Consider the following 18,831-nt stretch of genomic DNA (forward strand, 5'->3'; position numbering starts at 1 on the left):
TATGGTTTCCACAATTCCAAAAGGCAAATTAATTTGCAGAAAATTAAGTACACAACCACGCAGTTTATATAAGCAGAAAATTAAAGAGAATAGGGAAGAGAGTGACACCAAGATTTTTACGAGTTTCATCTATATTCGCCTACGTCCTTGCTTTAGGTACACCGCCTAAGGATTGCACTATACCACTCCTTTAAATGGGCGGAGCAAACCGTTTACACTCCTTCATGTTGGAATTGGTGTATTCCTAAGAGGGGGGTGAATTGGGTTTTAAAAACTTTTTGGCTAATTTCAATATTTCACCGATTCACCACAGATCATATCCCATTCAAAGTACATGAATGTATGTAGAATAACTTTAGCAGTGAACACAAACATACACATATGTAGTAAATCTTATTTAAATTAAATGTGTGTATGAAAATGAGTATGACAATGAATATAAACTGGCGTACACGTGCAGAAATTAAAGTGCTGTAATTTAAATAAGAGAGAGAGAGAGAGAGAGAGAGAGAGAGACACACACACACACACACACACACACACACACACACACAGATTTGTTATTGAGGTTCGGAGAAACCAGCCTACATCCCCGCTTTGGGCATAACCCCCAAGGATTCCACTGACCCAGCTCACTTAAACAGGTGGGGCAGAAGCTATTACAACCTCTCCTTATGGGGCGAGGTAACCCCAGTTCAATTTACTGGGCTGAACCAAACCAGTCTCACATACGGGGCTGAGACTCCCCAGTTCAATTTACAGGTTGAACCCAACCGATCTCATTTACGAGGTTGAGACTCCCCAATTCAATTTACGGGATGAACACAACCAGTCTCCCTTATAGGACAAAGACTCCCCAATTCAATTCTGGGTTGAACTAGACCGATACAATAAAAATCATTTTTGTACATATAAAATGCTTCTGAAAAATTACAAGTAGAGATGTAAAAGTTAAAGCTCAAAATGCACTCTCTAATGATATGAAATATGCTCAGGGACTAAGCGTGTTTTCTCAAAACAATATTTTCAATATTTGAGAAATGAAGTGTGTGATCAAAGATAGAACCCTAATAAAATTTTCTCCCAAATATTATTTTTCAAAGAATAACAGAAGAATTTAGGGTTTTTTCTCTAAAAATATTTTTTGCAAAAACAAAACATATGATCTTTGATGTAAAGTGAGAACCTCGAAGATCAAAATGAAATAAAAGTTTTCTCCAACAAAGATTTGCATTAAAATATGTTTAGGGAAGTTAGGATTTATGCTCAAAACGTTTTTGCAATAAATACAATAAAAATAAATGCCCAAAACAAAATGCTCTCTTAAAGAAAATATTCGAAGAATGAAAGAAAGAGAGTTGGGAGAGTATAAAGATTTTTGCCCCAAAGAAAGAGTTTTGCAATAAAAAAATTATTTGGGGGAACTTTGATTAAAAATAATTTGAGAGAATTGTAAGACTAATCAAAGTTGCTAATTAAACAAATGAAAGGGGTATATATAGTTTTATGATCATTTTGACAGTTAAGGACACGTTCGGTATTTTTTTTAATTTGTTTAATTAAAAAATTAATCGTATTTAAGTCCTGAAAATTAACCCAACTCAAGAGGTTCGGTCGATCGGTGCTCAGAACGGTCGACTGAGCACTCACAAAGAATTTGACAATTAAAGTGGGTTCGATTGACTAGGGATCGGGTCAGTCAACCTAACGAGAGGAGATTGGAACCCTTCATAGGTTCGGTGGACCAAGGCAAAAGACCAGTTGGCCACTCAAGAGGTTCGGCTGACCAAGCTGATTTTGAACTAATTTGGTCGATCGACCTAGGGTGGTGGGAAAGTCAAATTGGCACAATGGTTGACCATGGCCACTTAGTTTAAAAACGTTCGATCAAATGAGCCAAGTCAAATTTTGACTTCTAACTGGTCGATCAACTGAGCTGATTTAAATGTCAATGGGGTTGGTCGACCAAGGCTATTTAATTAACCCAAAAAATCCAATGTTGGTTGACCAAAGGTCGACCAAAATCTTCCATAAGGGTTGTCTATGGCCTTTGATTCCCTACGGTCGGTCTATGGTTCGTCTTGTCTAAGCATTCAAACATAACATGCAGATGCATCCATAATTACATAGCAAAGGTATAAAAATTAAATGCAATAAAAATTAAATCAAAATGTCTTCTTATTTGCTCTTCTGGCTTCATGGAAAGCACCTGAGTGTATAGTCTTTACGTCCTTCATTTGTTCCATTTCCAATCCCCTTATGTGTGTGTTGAATTATAACATGTTCAATCAATAAATACACACATAAGTAACTTGTGCTTTTTCAGCATCAAAACAAGGATCGAACTCAAAAAGTCAACACTTCAAGTAGGATAGAGCCCTCCTCTCCAAGCGATACCCCACGCTCGGTACAACGATTCAACAACATGAATCATCAAAAGAAAAACAAGAACAAGAACAATTCTTGTGTACAAAGACACTCTAGAGATATAGATTATTAGTACAAGTTAGAGCATAGCTAATACACTTCAATTTAAATATGAATAAAGAATGAATTTGAAGCTCAAGAAATTAATCACTGGGTTCTTCTTTAGATTGAAAGAATCTTAGCAAGAACACAAGAAATGTGTGATTGTATCAGCAGAAATTTAGCAATACTTCAGCAAAAATATGTGAGCAAGAGATCTTTTGAAGAGTATGAGAATTATAGACTTTATTGCTAATTGTAAGTAGTTGTCTTTGATTCTTGGGTTTAATCATGTATTTATAAATAGAAAAAGTAGTATTTCGTATTCCCCAAGTTGCTTGGAGTGTTTCCTAAGTTTTTATAAAGATTGGGGTCCAAGAAATCTAATTTTGAAGTTTTTATTCACTGTTTAAAAATAGTCATTATAAAGTTTAGTCGACTAGGCTAATCAAGGTCAATCACCTGGACTTCAAATTTCAGCGAAATATCAAAGTTAGAATGGGGTCAATCGCCTGGGTTAGTCAACCAAGTCTGTTATGTCTTCTCAGAATTAATTCAACATAAATGTCAGTCACCTGACCAAAATAGGCCAGTCACCTAGATAGATAAAAAAAAATCATGTTTTTATGTTTGTTTTCCAAAACTATTGTGAGCTTTTTCTTGCCAAATCACTTTGAGTCTTTTGAAGATATTTTCTGGAGTTTTTCAAATTTTGGTATCTAAGTCAAAATTTAATCCTAATGAGCTTCAAAGCATCCATATTGACTTTTAATTGAAGTACTTACATAAGACTTTCTTAAAACTTAAAAACTTTCTAAACATGAAGTCTTTATGTATACCTTTCTTTAAGTCCATCTTGACTTGAGCTTCAATATTCTTTAAGCTTTCATAAGATTTGTCTTTCTTTGACCATTTGAGCTTTCTTTTAATCACATGTCTTTAGAATGTAGGCATTCATAACATTTGTGATCTCTTGATCTTGAACTCTTATACTTGATTCCTGAAACATCATCACCTTAACCAAAACATGTTAAATTCCCTTGGTTTGTTATCATCAAAATAAGATTCGTAAGCCTTGTTAGGCCAACAATCTCCCCCTTTTTGATGATGACAAATAAAGAGCAAAAGGGAGTGAACCTTGATAAGGCTCCCCCTTACAATAAACATACTTTTTACAATGTTTTTTAAAGAAGAAAAAAAATAATCATTCATATGATCAAATAGTTCTATATTCAAGTTCAGATGCTATCTAAGTTCATTTTTCAAGATCTATATATCAATTAAGTATCAGTGCAACATAGGTAATATCATCATATCAGTATTAACAACAATATTTCATGTCAACTTCTCTTATTTTTGCTCAAACGTTCTCCCCCTTTTGACATCAATCAAAAAGAGAAAAATAACAAAGTAAAGGAAAATGTAGACATAGAATAGCACAAAGCAAATATTCATATTCATCCAAAGGTGTATATAGTGTCAAAAAAGATCTGGAGATACAAATTGAGATATAAATCAAATATAGCTATAGAACAACATAAAAAAAAAAAAAACAACAAAAAGTAATATCAATCATCATCAGCGGCATCATCATCAGCTACATCATCATCAATGGCATCATCAACTGTAGTACTTTCATCATCTTCTTCATCTTCCTCAGATTCTTCATCAGATGTATCATCACTAGGAGGTGCAAAGCTGATTTCCATGGGACCTACACTATGTGAGGAACTAACCCAATGTTGTTCCATACAACTAAGTCGTTGGTCAAGTGAGGAATAGGTAAACTGAAGTGAGGTAAAGCTCTCCTGAAGATACTGAAGTCCAAAACGCATATCACTACTGAAAGTAGTGAATTGATGATGGAATGGAATAAACTAGGAAGGAGCATCAATCTGGTGTTCTGGTTGCTAATCTGAAAGTAGAGCAGGTGCAGCTATTTGTCTTGGGGGTCTACTTCCTTTGATAAACCAAACATGTTAATGTTTCACGTATCCCATTTGTTTCAAGGTTGTGGAGGAGAAAAGATCGTATCTTATCTGTTTTATAAATATCTTGGTAGGAGTGGTGACATCAAGGTGAGCAAACAGAAGATTAAGGATACCACCATATGGAAGAGTAACTCATCAGGCTTTCAATCTTGACCACATCCATTTAAGAATTAAACTTGACAAGTTGAGTTTCTTCCCTTTCAATAGACACCACTTGACAAAGCAGACGACATAAGACATATAATCATGTGAACCAGCTTGGGGTAAAATATTGTACGTGATTATTTTCTGAAGCATCTGCGCTTAGAGGTTCAATTGTTTATACAAAGGAGGATTTCCAAAATATACAGGCTCTTCAATCATTATTAATGGTAAGAATTCCTCGGGGGTAAAGCCTTGTTCCATAATCCAAGTTTGTGCAAGAGCAGGACACTCAAAGTCACCTTGGCTAATGATAAGTCTCTAAAATACATGATTTTAGACCCTCATTTACCTTTTCTTATTCTCATTTTATTATGTATTTACCCATAGTTATCATTGTTCAGAGCTATCCAAGGTTTGTTTGTCTTTTCAGGAAAAATAGGTTAAAACCATGGAGTTAGGCATTACAAGAAACCAAAGAGGATTTGGAGGATTCAAAGCTCGGATTTAGATGTTCAATCAAGCTCCAAAAGCTTCATATCATAAATAGACAAGAATATAAAGCTCAACTATATGGCACGACCAGCAAACCACAGGGGCAACTTAGTCTTCTACTACAAACTCTAAGGTTCAGACTAAGATTAGAATGCTACAAGGTTCGACCAAGTGTACGACCAAGTGACACCCTGGAGCAACCACGTTGAGATATTAAGACAGAACTAAAAGCAAAAATATCAAGAGTCTCGACAAAGTGTTCGACCAAAAGACCTCTAGGGGCAACTATATTGACTTTCTGAGATTTCCTAATAATCAAGATCTTGCAAGTCTCGACCATCAACTCAACCAGCAAGATCCTGAGGTGTGACAAAGTTGAAGATATTAAAGAGCCAAGTTAGAATAGGAGTAGAGTAGTTTTGATTCATGTATGAAGTGTCCGACAACCTATGACAACCAGCGGTGTTCATACAATAGCCATGTATATTAGGATCTTCTTTTTTTACTTCCTAGCGTTAGTGACAAACGTGATGAATGCGAAGGGATAATCTTTTCACATGCTTTCATTTACATTTTTCCTTTAATTCTTTCATTTATGGTTTAGATTGTGATGATTTTTAGTGACAAGATTAGCACATCTAGTGCTTTATTCAGGTACATGTATTAGGCTACAGTCTCCCATAGAGGTTCTTATGATCATTGTGCTAGAGTATACTCCAATTCCCGACAGTGCTCCAGACGGCTGGTACACCCTTGCTACTCTATACCCTCGAACGGTCCCTTAGATTGTTTAGCCTGGTTCCGGTTGGTTTAGTACGGTAAACTCACTAACCTTGGAGTAAGCAGAACAACATCCTAAACTATACTCATGTCTAAACACTGCTTTGTAGGAGTAGACTTAATATAGATTTACTTTCTTTCATTTTATTATTTTCCAGTAGTTGGTTAGATTTCACACATTGAAAAAATACCACCTTTTACTTCTTTTTCATAACAAGGCTACAATAAACTAATCAGGAAGTGGTTTGATAACTGCGCTTTAAGTTTCCGCGGATCGATACCCGACTTACCTACTTTCTACTGAACTTGGGATAGTTAGGTTTTATAAATATTATTTTTGGTAGTTAAAGACCCAAGCCTTGGCGAGCCTACCTAATTTTGGCGCCGCTGTTGGGGACTTGGCTACAGTTATAAGCCAACTTCCACTTTAGAGTATTATTGCCTTGCTCTTTTGATTTGATCTCCTTTTGTTTTCACTTTCTTTGTTAATTTCTATTTTCTTTATTTTTTTTTTCTATTTTTGAAGTTTGAATCTGTGTGCTTACACGTGTGTATGTTTGGTCTGCGTTCCTTGGAACCCAAGATAATTCCCATCGATCTTGAGATTTAAAAATCTCATAAGTCCCTCAGGAAACCTATCTCTAATTTGGATAAGGCTGAGTCTTCTAAACTAAAAGCAATGGCCGAAGATAAGCCCCCTGATTCCCACTGAATAAATCCCGAAACCCCATGCTCCCCACCTACCTGTGGTGGGAGAGCAACACCTTCGACCTCTGAGGGAGTATTTTGTACCTAATGCATACACATCGTCGTCTTGCATCCGGTTCCCATATTTTCAAGCAGCACAATTTGAGTTAAAGACTTCAATTATCGTGAAGTTGCCCAACTTTCATGGGAACTCGACTATAAATCCTTATCAGCATCTAGATGAGTTCTCTAAAATTTGTTCCACCGTCCGCATCAATATTTTCAGTGATGATGCTCTCCTTCTTAGGCTCTTCCCGTTCTCTCTAAAGGATAAAGTCAAATATTGATTAATGTCCTTGGAACCGAACTCTGTGACCAACTGGGCCACCATGCAACATGAATTTCTTAAAAAGTACTTTCCAATTGGGAAGACTAACTAGCTTCGAAGAGCCATCACAAGTTTCTCACAGATGGATAGGGAACTCTTTTTCGAGACTTCGGAGCGTTTTAGGGACCTGCTCTGTAAATGCCCACATCACCAAGTCCCCAAGTGGCAATTAGTCCAAACTTTCTATAAAGGGTTGGCTGAGAGAGATAGGTCCATGGTTAGTGCATTGTGCAGAGGTACTTTCCTCACTAAGAACGAGAACGAGGCATGGATTCTCTTTGAAAATCTAGCTGAAAACTCTCAGCAGCATGTGGCTGCCACCTATAGACTACCTAATCCATCAACTTCTAAACCTAATGGAGTTTACGAGTTTTCCATGAGCTAGCACTTAGCTCCTACTCTGCATGCCATATCCAAAAAGCTAGATCAATGCTTGTCCCTAGGACCGCAAACAATGGTATGTGTAGAGATATGTGCAATTTACTCTGGCCCTTCCCATACATGTTATAATTGCCCACACGTGCATTCCCCACTTGATCTTTGGTATGAGGAAGTAAAGGCCACCCACAACTAGTATGATAAGTCATTTAATGACCCATATTCAAATACATACAACCCTGGATGGAAACAACATCCTAACTTCATATGGAGGCCGCAAGCTTCGGGTTTTCAAGCCCAAAGACCTCCACAAGCCCCAAATGCTTTACCTCCACGACCATACCAAAATCTCCAAAGTCATCCTAATTAAGCCCCCAAATTTTAAACCGTCCAGTAGTCATCTCCCTCGTAACCCAAGTATGACACATTTCAAGAGACGGTGCTGAGGTCCCTTGAGAATATTGAAGCTGATGCCAAGCGGGTCAGCAACTTCTTTACTCTCACTCCCAATCCATTGCAAATCTAGAAGCCACTTTGGGACAATTAGCTGCCACCTTGAGTCAGAGAGATGAAGGTAAGTTGCCAAGTTAGCCTATAGTAAATCCTAGGGGACAATATAGGGTAGAATGTGAATCAGACGCTAGCCCCTCATCATATTCTAAGTAGGCCCAGGTGGTAACCACATTTCAAAATGGCAGGCTCACATCTAAACAAGGCAAGGAGCAGCTAAGCACGGGGGAGACCCAAGATGAAAAACTGGAAGCACCCAACGCTGATTCATGCACTCTTTCTTCCTTTAGTCATGTACAAAGACCATTAAGTCTCACACCCACCACCACAAGGACCACACCTCACTTCGCCCCCCATATGGATTTGTACGGCTACTCAATGACACATCCGGAAGCTCCACTTACACCCTCTACATTTAGGATAGAGGCCTCCACTGAGTCCATCTAGGACATGTTTAAACAAGTGAGAATGGATAAGCCTCTCCTCGATGACATTAAGCAATCACCTGCATTCATAAAATTCCTTAGGGACTTGTCAATGCAAGGGATAGAATCAAGGTCGCACATGGATGGTTTGGTTAAGCAGGTCGAGCATATAAGCTTCATAATACTAAAGCACCTTGTTCCTAAACTAAAAGACCCTGGCTCACCAACTATTTCGTGTGTAATTGGTGATTACACCATTAATGGGGCCCTTATAAATTTAGGAGCAAGTGTGAACATCCTTTCATATTCAGCCTACCAAAAACTTGACCCAGGAGTGTTGCGACCCACCTCAGTTTCTTTATGCCTTGCTAATCGATCTTTTAAGCAACCCCAGGATGTGGTAGAAGACGTGGTAGTCAAGGTGGTAGGTTTCCATTACCCCATTGATTTACTTATTTTAGACACAAACTTGATCCCTATCCTTTTGGGATGACCATTCCTAGCCACGGTTAACACCTGCATTCAATGTAGGATGGGGATTATGGACATTTCATGGGGACATAAGCAACGTAGGCTAAACATATTCAATGCTTCCCAACATCCTTTGAACACTGCCCAAGTTGTGGACGAACCTAATTGACAAAATTGTTAGGGAAGCAACTCTTTCAATGCTATGGAAACACCCTTGAGAAAGTACACTTCAACTTGACAGCCCTACCACTGCTGAATTTGTGGACCCTTTTGAGCAATTTATAATAAAACATGAGTGGGTCCCCAATTCTAAACATAAGTTGGGGGTATGCAACTTCGGGTGTGAGGAAGAAAAGAGAGAAGCCAATGCTACCTGGGAATCGAGATGAGTCCAAATTGAGCTTCAAAGCATCTGGATGAAGACGGTAAACTTAGCACTTTTGGGAGGCAACCTAATAGTTTTTCTTTTCTTTTTGAGTCCTTAGGATAGTTAGAAGAGACTAACTCGAAGTCAAAGTCCTTAGAGTAGGTCATAGGATAAGTTGGGGGTATGATTAGCGGAGCAACGATGTCCATGACCAGCACCAAACTGTGTGCGCACTAGTCGACAACTCAGCAACATCATTCAAAACAAGCTTTCATGCTCAACTCTTTTCCCGCTTCATTGTTCTCCTTTCAACCTTGTCACTAGTATCATTCCACACTCACTATAATGTCTTCTCCACCATTGTACCAACTATTGATACTAATGACATATGCATGGTGCTTTTGGATGGCATTGGTCTTTTATGCTACAGCGTATCTGCATACATGCTAGTATGGTATTATATTTTGTAGGTACATCATTTGTTCTTATTGGCACCGTGCATTGTCCTATCCCTTTCCCGAGTTCTATTTTGTTTTCAACACTTCAGTGAGGGCACTGAAGTTCTAAGTTGGGGGTAGGGGGTGGCACACTGCATGGCACATTCATGCATAAAAATGATACAATTTTAAATTTTTGAAAATAACTTCCAGTGAACTATGCTAACATATTTTATACCCTCTACATACACCTATATAACCTAATGTTACATGCACAATTTCATTATGCTCACTAACAATGTAGTAAATTAATTGTGCAAAGATCACATAACATGGTTGACAACTTGATATTACTCTAGGTCATTAACTAGTGGTTTGTTTGGGTTAATACTGTAATGTAAACTCTTGTATTTATATGGTACTACATGGGGCTAAAAACACACTTACACATGATTTGTAACACTTAGGGTTCTTTGAGAGCATTGAGAGAACAATTGTGGCGACTATGACACCTTGTGAGGTACTGTTGGGCCATTCGTTCATTGCTTAAGTTTTTAACGTCAAACTCTGAGTTTATAAAACTCAACTTTCCTTCTTTTGCTGGATTTTCTTTTGACAACTAGTCTTTGCCCTTGTATTTTCTAGCCTAAAGGTGACATCAAGTGGGGAGATATAAATCTAAGTCTTGTAGCTTAGCAAGACATAAAGGTTAAGCACCTTTAGAGACTGAATTTTTCCATGGACTCCTGTTCGAACTACATTCTCATTGGAAACATGAAGACAATATAAAAGGTGATGATTGTTTCAGCTGACCATGAAAAGAAGGAAAATGAAAAAGAAAGAGAAACCTAAGCAAAGAAAAATAAAAACAAAAATATACACCTGCTCTGAGAAAAGATAAAAAGGTCAAGCTAAGGACACACACTACAAATCTGCATGTATGAAGGATCTTCTGACAAATGCATTTTCTGAATTCATGCAAGTCTGGGAATAAGTTTCTCTAGTGCAGTCTTGAATAAATGTGGTGAGTAAGTGAGAATATGCTAGGGTGAAGGACCCGACACCTCAATAAAGATTGGATTCCTTTCCTATAAGACTAGTCCACTCCACACTTCTAGCGTTAGTTCTTCAAATATATGGGACGTTTGATCATGACACTCTTCCTCACATATGAGAGTGAACCCGTTCTCTTGAGTGAATTTTAAGGGAATGGACCAGTGAGGCCAAGTCAAGACGACTATTCTGTAGGTGCCTATGAGCATTCTGAGTGAAATAAATCACATCCTTTACACATGCCATGTGACATGGCCTATCCGCACTTGGATTTATATGCTAATATTAACTTTGAATTATAATCATGGGTTGATTCCTTGTGAGTGGTGTCTTAAAATAGCTATGTTGTGTTAAGGTTTGCATGATTGAAATGTTGCGAAGCGTGTGTATAATGGAGTTGTGTATGAAGGAATTTGTATGTAATAATGTTATATTTCTGTATGTAGAATGGTATGATTATGTTTCATGTGTTTCCATCTTTTATTTACTAAATTGGTGTTTATGGGTATCACCCTGGAAAACCCCTCGAGACTAGAACTCATCCAAGATCAACCTAGGGGTTTAAAGCATTGTTGCATATGGTAAATGTAATCGTGTTTCCCGCGAAAGAGGATGTAGGTAAGATTTGGTAGTTTTCTTAGATTTTGCTTTGCTCAAGGACTAGCAAAGTGTAAGTTGGGGGTTGTGATGAGTCTCTAAAATACATGATTTTATACCCTTATTTACCTTTGTTTATTCTCATTTTATTATGCATTTACCCAGAGTTATCATTGTTTAGAGCAATGCAAGGTTTGTTTCTCTTTTCACGAAAAATAGGTTAAAACCATGGAGTTAGCCATTACAAGATGCCAAAGAGGATTTGGAGGATTCAAAGCTCCGATTCAGATGTTTAGCCAAGCTCCAGAAGCTTCAGATCATAAATAGACAAGAAGATGATGCTCGACAATGAGGCATGACCAGCAAACCATAGGCAACTTAGTCTTCCACTGTAGCTCCAAGGTTCAGACTGAGATAAGAATGCTACAAGGTTCAACCAAATGCATGACCAAGTGACACCTTGGAGCGGCCATGTCGAGATACTGAGACGGAACTGAAAGAAGAAATACCGAGGGTCTTGACGAAGTGTTCAACAAAAAGACCTCCAGGGGCGACTATGTCAAGTTCCTGAGATTTCTTGATAATCGAGATCCTACAAGTCTCGACCATCAACTCGACCAGCAAGATCCTGAGGCATGACGAAGTCAAAGATATTGAATATTCGAATCCCTGACTTCCCGTGAGTCTTGACCAAGGCGCGCACAAGAATGACAGAAGGGCGACTTGGTCAACAGCGACGATATACTGCGCGAGATTTGCTGCAAACTTTCCTAACTTGTAAAACAACCCTTGTTGACTCTATGAGTCCAATCTTGTTTTGATAATGACAAATCGCTTGATATTTGATCTGTGCATTGAGTTTGTGAACAGGACTTACACTAAGCATGCATGGAAAGTTAACAAATCTTGGCAAGATCCATGGAACTCAAAGAGTACGGGAATCAAGATGCAAGCGGCAAAGTTCAAGAATATCTTGGGAAAGGTATTTAGAGCTTATGTATTTACATTGGCATATGATTTATTTTGAAGCTCATTATAACTTAGAATGGTTTTAGGATTCATGCATTTCATGTACATCATTAGGAAACTCTCATGGACCTTGAAATGTTTTCAAAATCATGAAAAATATATTTTATGAAAGATCCAAGAAAAGAAGCCAAGAAAATTTTTAGTTAGAAATAAAAATTTGAGAGAATGAGTAGTTCGGTCGCCTGAACTCAAACCTCAGTAACCTAAAGAATTTCTTCGGTTGCCTGAAGATTAAGTTCAGTCGCCTGAAGAATTAAATGGAGAAGACAGAACCTGGCCGAGGCTCTTCGGTCACCTGACCTTAGAACCTCAGGCACCTGAAGTTGACACTTTAGGAGCCTGAAGTCGAGTTCGGTTGCCTGAACTCGCGGGAAAGCCTAAAAATTAGCTCTTTATTAAAAAGACTCACAAAGTATCTTATTGATCCAATGGCTGAGATTAATTCTAAGGGTAATATAATATATATTATGAATATCTAAACCCTAGAACATATGCACAAGGACAAACCAAGAAAGACATACTTCTCATTGCAAGATTTGAACCCAAGAGCCGATTTTTCTGCACTTCAATCTTCTTCCATCTTCGTTTGGGAAAATCTCTACTGAAATCAAAAGAGCATTCATTCATCCAACTAAACTTTGATCCAGTATTAAGGTTTGATCTATCAAGATATCATTTTTCAAGAATCTCTCATTTTTTTACTTGTTTATCATTAGAAAGAGGTTTTGATCTTGAGTGGGTATTCACATATAAAAACTGAATTTCAGGAAGATCATGTTTTGAGAAAAACTTGTTACCTTGGTTGATTGATTTGAACTTCAAGAAGTAGATAAACACATATTCATATATATTGTTCATTGGGCTTCTTATTGAAAAACCTACTTTGATTAAAATATTGGAACTTGAAGGAAAACTTTGTGATTTTTGATTGAGTTGTATTCAAGTCAAATTTTTGTTAAATAGCTCACTTCAAATATACTTGAGCATCTTTACAAAGTGAATCAAGAACCCTAGTGGACTCCAAAGCATTCCAAATATATTTTCACTTGGGAGTTTTTGATTAAATATGAATTTGTGTGTTGACACATATCATACATCAAACGATTGTATTGTTTTTCATACATTCTTGAGCTTCAAGTTATATCATATGATAATGTACTAGGAAATTGAATTGTACTCACAAGCTTTTGTTGGAAGCATTGTTTTGAGTGTTATTTTTTAGATTTCATTGTAAACACGGTTCGGGTTGTGAACCGGGTGTGAGAAGGAAGCTGTACCTCTTGTGAGCAGCGGATAAGGAGGGAGTTGTACCTCTTGTAAGTAGCGGTTTGTAAGGGAAGCTCCGTCCCACTTTAAGGAGTAGGGTTATTAGTGAATCCTTGAGTGGTTGCTCAAGGCGATGACGTAGGCCAAGTCGACTGAACCTCGTAAAATCGCATTTGTCATCTCTCTTCCTTTTACTCTTTATTTTCCGCATTGTATTTAAATTGAGTATATTGCATGCATAGATAAGATTGCCACACTCATACATAATTGAGCAACTAGAAGTAGTTGGTAAACTTATAAGAAGTGTGTAAAAGAAAATTAAGTGAATTATTTTTTTAATATCCAATTCACCCCCCCTCTTGGGATTACACCTTAATCAACAACCCTTGTAAACCCTAGAGCCTATAAGTATTCGCTATAAGCACAAGCTTTGGGTTCCTCTTTGTCCTCTCTTAGGTTAGTGACAAACCTAGGAAGTCATTGAGAGCCAAGTTAGAATAGGAGTAGAGTAGTTTCGGTTCATGTATGGAGTGTCTGACGGCCTGTGACAATTGGTGACGTTCATACAATAGTTGTGTACATTAGGATATTCTTTTGTACTTCCTAGCATTAGTGACAGACATGATGAATGCAAAAAGATGATCTTTTTACATGTTTTCATTTACAGCTTTCCTTTACTTCTTTCATTTATGGTTTAGATTGTGATGATGTTTAGTGACAAGATTAGCACCTCTATTGCTTCAGTTAGGTACACGTATTAGGCTACAGTCTCCCATAGAGGTTCTCATGATCATTGTGCTAGAGTATAATTTGGTTTTCGACCATGTCGCGGACAACTGGTGCACCCTTGCTACTTTATACCCTCAAACGGCTCCTTGGATTGTTTAGTCGGGTTTCGGTTAGTTTAGTACGATAAACTCATTAAGCTTGGAGTAAGCAGAACAACATCCTAAACTATACTCATAGCTAAACACTACTTTGTGGGAGTAGAATTAATATAAATTTACTTGTTTTCATTTAATTGCTTTCCAGTAGTTGGCTAGATTTCACCCATTGGAAAAATACCACCTTTTACTTCTTTTTCATAAGAGGGCTATAATAAACTAATATGGAAGTGGTTTGATAACTGCACTTTAAGTCTCCGTGGATTGATACCTGACTTGCCCACTTTCTACTAAACTTGGGATAGTTAGGTTTTATAAATATTATTTTTGGTAGTTAAGGACACAAGCCTTGGTGAGCCTACCAGCTAATATGGAGAATGGGGGCTAATGTCTAAGGAGTTAGGGCGATTGCCTTTCCCCTAACTTTGGTAGTGAGTACTGATCCTCCTTGCACCATATTCGCATAAAAGATCTTTACTAAATTCAGATAAATCCATTTTGATTGATAAACAACAAAGTTTTTCCAACCTATTTCCCTAAACATCAGTAGAATATTGGGAAACTCTGACTCAAAGAATGTGGTATCAAGGATTTTACCTAGGATGGGTTCCCTAGAGCGAAGATGTTGTCAATATCGTTGCTTGAAGTGAGGAGCAATGAGCCATCTTTCAATATTTTTGTCATCCTTTCCCAAAGTCACTTCGCAGTTTGCCATATTCTTGGTTCGTAGCATGTTGATTTCAGAGGAGAATAAAAACCCTAGGAATCGTGGGTAGGTGATAGAGGAAGATGATGTTCTCACTTTTATCAGAAGATTTTGAGGTTATAATCAAAGGAAACCAATGAGAAGGGAGGTCGGGTGAGTGATGGAACAAGGTCAGGTAATTGGGATTTGAAAAGTTAAGGTTTCAAGCGAGGGAGTATTTAAAATCTTATCAGTCCAATCAACTGGGTCAGTCACCTAACAATTAGTTAATTTTAATTTTTACAAGTCGGTAGCATGTCAGTCGACTAGGTCAGTCGCCTGACCTCACCAAACTTTTAAACAAACTCTTTTCACTCATCATGTATCCTTCCTAAACAACTTCCCTACTATGTAATAGGCCAAGTTCTCTTCTTATTGATATAAACCTATCTTCTGGAAAAGGTTTGGTGAAAATATCTACCCATTGGTCATTTGTATTTATGAATTCAAGTAATATATCTTCTTTTTGCACATGATCTCTTAGAAAATGATGTCTTATGTCTATATGCTTGGTTCTTGGGTGTGATATAGGATTTTTGGAAATATTTATAGCACTAGTATTATCACACTTTATAGGTATAGCTAAGTACTCTAAATTATTAATTGTTGTTTCATGTAGAGTGTTTGTGCAAAGCAACTACTTGCTGCCACATACTCAGCTTCAGCAGTAGATAAGGCTATGAAATTTTGCTTCTTGGAGAACCAAGACACAAAAGATCAACTTTCACTTCTATGATTTCTAAGTCTTCTAGTTTTTGTGTAGCATTAGCTTTAACTTCTTCAATACCACTTACTTGTGTAAATGAATTTACTTCATCAAAGGTTACATGAATTGATTTTATAATTGTAAGTGTTCTTTTATTATTGTTGAAAGGGGTGAATTGAAATTTTAAAACTTCTTCCTAGGTTAAACCAAATATCAGTAATACACAACCTAAGGTCTTTCTAAGCATATACCAATTGTGCAGATAAAAATAATATGTAGAATTAAATATATCAAATATAGCATATATGTGCAAGAAAATAAATTATGGAAATAGAAAACAGTGCACGCACAATATGTTATCAGGGTTCAGCTAATACTACCTACGTCCCTGCCTCAGCTCGCAAGCCTGAGGATTCCACTAATACTCAATTAATGGGTGGAGTGGCACCGGTTACAATACAAGGTCAAATTACCAGGGTTGACCTCAACCTTTACAATTGATCCTTATGAGCTAGATCAACACCCCCTCAAGCCATGCCTAGAATACAATAGATAATCAATAAAATTTTGGGTACAAATAAAGATGCTTCTAACACAAGCAAATTTGTACTGATAAGCACAAGCAATAACCAATGCACTTCAATATGATAGGAAATATAAGCTCAGTGAATATATATGAAACTACTCTCAATATAATGTCAATATGCAATCAAAGTGTGAGAGTGAGTTTAGCAAAGTTTCTTTGAAATAATATATATAAATATATCAACCACAAATAAGGTTTCAAATATTTTCAAGAGTATAATCAAATATCTCAAAAAGGATTTCCAAAAGTTTAAGCACGAGATATTTAGTAAACAAGCTTTTCAAAAATATTTTCTACGAAACACAAGACAAGCTCAAGAGTCTTACAATAAAAATACAAAGACTCACAAGCTAATAAAAGTTTCCCCACAAAAAAGATTTATGAATTAAATCTATGGGGAAAAACTTTTCTGCTTAACTCTCAGTAAAATTAGCTAGCAATCACAACAATGAGAGTATAAGCTTATATGTATAATCTCTAGAAACACTCACAAAGGATATCTTGCAATAGGAATGGGTGAGAGTAGGTTTTTGAAGCTTGTATGAGAGAAATAGGTTTTTGAAATTTCAGAGAATATTTTGCTAATGATGTTTGCTAATCGATTGCTAATTAAACCAAATGAGGGAGTATATATAGACACTCCAAAAAATATAACCGTTCGGGACTCATTCAGTATTTCTAAAAAAAATTTAGTAAGGTTAATAGAAAATAATCCTAGTTAACCTCGGTAAAAATTAAACAACCCGAGAGTTTCGGTCGACCGTACTAAGGGTTCGATTAACCACTTTATAAGCTTTGGTTGACCGTGGAGTTTTTCAACTGAGAATATGGTCGACCGTATTCGGGTGATTTTGAACTGTTCATGATTTGGTCGACCAAGGCAGGTTCAGTTGACCATTTTCTAAGGTTCGGTTAACCAAGTTAGTTTTGAACTAGTGGTTCGGTCGACCAAGTTGTTAGGAGTCAACCACGTGTCAGTTCGGTTGACCATGGAAGGCAAGTTCATTTTAGGACGATCGACCGAGTAGTCAACATGCTAACTCTGGTAAGTTCGGTCGACCAAAGCTTCTATATAGCTTCGAGTTCAGTCGACCGAAACCACTTAAAGTGTGCATTTAAGTCCTGATTTTCATTTAAAGTCACCTTTATTCACATAAGTTTAACTTCTAAGTATAACTTATAAGTTATATAGGACATGTTATGAGGTGCTTGGGGACCTAAGGTCAGTCTATGGCCTAAGCTTTTAAATTAAGCCCAAAAATCAGGCGTCGATCAACCGAAGGTGATCCCTAAGGTCATTCTATGGTCTTTGAGCTTATAGTCCCTACCATGCATGTCATGCATTAATTATTACAGACCCAAAATGAATAAAAGAAAATATAATACAACTTGAAAAGGAAGTCAATCTTCATGCACTGCTCCTTTGCAATTCTATGGAATATGCCGAAAGATGTGCTCGTTTAAGTGCTTCTTAACTTCCATTTCTCATCTGTCATCTGTTCTTATAAAAGTAAATATATTCATACACTTAGCACACAAATGAGATACTGTGGTTTTTCATAATCAAAATAGGAGATGGACCCAAAAATCAACAATTATAGATTCTAAATGCTTTACTATTCAACGCATACCCTAAAAAGATTCCTTTTATTTAATTTTGTATCAAATTTCCCTAAGTCATATTTATCATTTAGTACAAAGCACTTGCATCCAAATACATGAAAGTAAGTAATGTTAGGTCTTCTTCCCTTCCCTAGTTCATAGGGGGTTTTATTTAAGGTTGATCTTATGGAAACTCTATTCATTACATAACATGTGGTATTAACAGCTTCAGCCCAAAAGTACTTAGGTAACTTGTGTTCATTTAACATGGTTCTAGCCATTTCTTAAAGGGATCTATTCTTTCTTTCAACAACTCCATTTTGTTATGGAGTTTTGGGTGATGAAAAATAGTGTTTTATTCCATGTTCATTGCAAAATTTATCAATATCTTTATTATTGAATTCTCTTCCTTGATCACTCCTGATATTTAAAACACCATATCCTTTTTCATTTTGAAGTCTTTTACACAAGTTTATCAACATATTGCAAGCTTCATTGAGGCTAAAAAGAGAACTCAGGTAAACCTAGAGTAGTCATCAACAATGACGAAAACATATTGCTTTCCTCCTAGACTTTGTGTTCTAGTAGGGCCAAATAAATCTAAGTGGACAAGTTCTAAGGGCCTATTATTGGAAATATGTTTCTTCTTCTTAAAGATGTACTTAGTTTTCTTTCCTAGTTGACAAGCATCACATATTTTATCCTTTACAAACTTAGTGTTTGGTAATCCTCTAACTAAGTTCTTTTTAACTAATTTTGATAGTAAGTCCATACTAGTGTGTCCTAGTTTTCTATGTCATAGCCAACTTGCTATGATATCATTAGAT

General features: G+C 36.8%; 1 non-coding gene across 1 annotated transcript; it reads right to left on the bottom strand.

Moving 5' to 3' along the window:
* Positions 1-6,998: 6,998 nt before the first annotated feature.
* LOC131158999 (small nucleolar RNA R71) lies at positions 6,999-7,104 on the bottom strand. The gene has a single exon (XR_009137613.1). It is a non-coding gene; the product is annotated as a small nucleolar RNA R71 (small nucleolar RNA).
* Positions 7,105-18,831: the final 11,727 nt, after the last annotated feature.

The sequence above is a fragment of the Malania oleifera genome, chromosome 6 (genome assembly GCF_029873635.1).
Source record: "Malania oleifera isolate guangnan ecotype guangnan chromosome 6, ASM2987363v1, whole genome shotgun sequence".
NCBI lineage: Eukaryota > Viridiplantae > Streptophyta > Magnoliopsida > Santalales > Ximeniaceae > Malania > Malania oleifera.